The 1,366-nt window shown below is 47.1% G+C and overlaps 1 non-coding gene across 1 annotated transcript; it reads left to right on the top strand.

Annotated features, from left to right (window-relative positions):
* Nucleotides 1–1,293: 1,293 nt before the first annotated feature.
* On the top strand, nt 1,294–1,366 carry trnam-cau (transfer RNA methionine (anticodon CAU)). The gene has a single exon. It is a non-coding gene; the product is annotated as a tRNA-Met (tRNA).

Genomic DNA, 1,366 nt, shown 5'->3' with positions numbered 1-1,366 from the left:
GGACAAAATCTCAGCACCACCTCGAGCTGCCTTCAAGGCTGCAACGGGGATCAGACCATCGTCCGTCTCCTGATGGATTGGTCCTTCACGCAGAATATGTGGAGAGAAATGCGTTGGTCTCTGTCCCAGTTCATCCCCAACACCTCGGTAAAACAGGACGCTGTGCTCTACGGGCTGTTCCCCGGGACGGACACCGAGACAGATATCAACAGCTGCTGGAAGACCATCAACTCGGTGAAGGAGGCCCTTTGGTCCTCCTGAAACCTTCTGGTCTCCCAGCTGAAGGAGCGGTGCACGAGCGAGTGTTGCCTACTGACACACTCCAAGGTCCAGGGGAATGTGCTGGGGATGCACTGAGGCACGGTGCAGCCTATGCAAGGGCTCTAGGGGAAAAGGCTACCGTTTGAAGCCATCCCACCTTTTATTATACAGAATGTATTATGACACATGTACTGTGTATTGCATTGAAATAATGGGATCATAGTGTGTTCGATTTGTTTTGTATTGTTTTGAATTGAAATTGTGAACTTCAGCCCAGAACTGTATGTATCATTAAATATTATGAAATAAAGTATATTTTGAAAATAAAATTGCCGCTCAATGGCACTCCTTTGAGCAGCGAGAGACCTGTCCGAAAGACTGACAGAAGTCTTTTTTGCCTGAAAGTGATCCCGGTTTGACGTGTTGTTGCACAAAGGCGTTCCCTGCTGGTCAGCAGAGGCAAATGCTCGAGCAAAACAGCCGTGTTCGGACAGACACAGAAAGCTTTCAGGTTTGAGAAAGGACAAGTGCCAACATTTTAAGCAGTAAGCAGTCTGTAAAGTTAAGAAACCGGCCTTGAGCTCAATACCGCTTACTCCAAAAGCACGTTCATTATTTTGAGCCAGAACTAAACCAACGATTTAAGAGTGATTGTGCTTTAAAGTTTTAATCTCTACAAGTTTTCCACACTACCAGCTGAGCTATCGAAGGGAAGCAGCAAAGGTCTCTCTCTTTGGTGATTGTTCACCATGCGCCTTTTGACACTCCCAGACTCGTGGAGTCGCGTGGGCATGACCGAGACTGACTCGGTACCTGCTCAAACCGCAGCGCTGTGAGCGTGTGAGCTCCGACTTACTCGACACACCTTTGACCAGTCGAGCATTGGGGAACGTGTCTGACAAAAATTCAGAAAATTGTTGGTTCGATTTCCACCTGAATGGAGAGTTTTTGCAAACTGCCGATGAGTTTATGATTTTACACCTTGCAAAATGCCCTACTTGATAGAACTGCCTTGAGATTTATACATCACATGCCTTCTTAGCGCAGAAGGCAGCGCGTCAGTCTCATAATCTGAAGGTCCTGAGTTCAATCCTCAGAGAAGGTA

The sequence above is a fragment of the Heptranchias perlo genome, unplaced genomic scaffold, assembly GCF_035084215.1.
Source record: "Heptranchias perlo isolate sHepPer1 unplaced genomic scaffold, sHepPer1.hap1 HAP1_SCAFFOLD_52, whole genome shotgun sequence".
Classification (NCBI taxonomy): domain Eukaryota; kingdom Metazoa; phylum Chordata; class Chondrichthyes; order Hexanchiformes; family Hexanchidae; genus Heptranchias; species Heptranchias perlo.
This window is presented reverse-complemented; position numbering and strand designations above follow the sequence as displayed.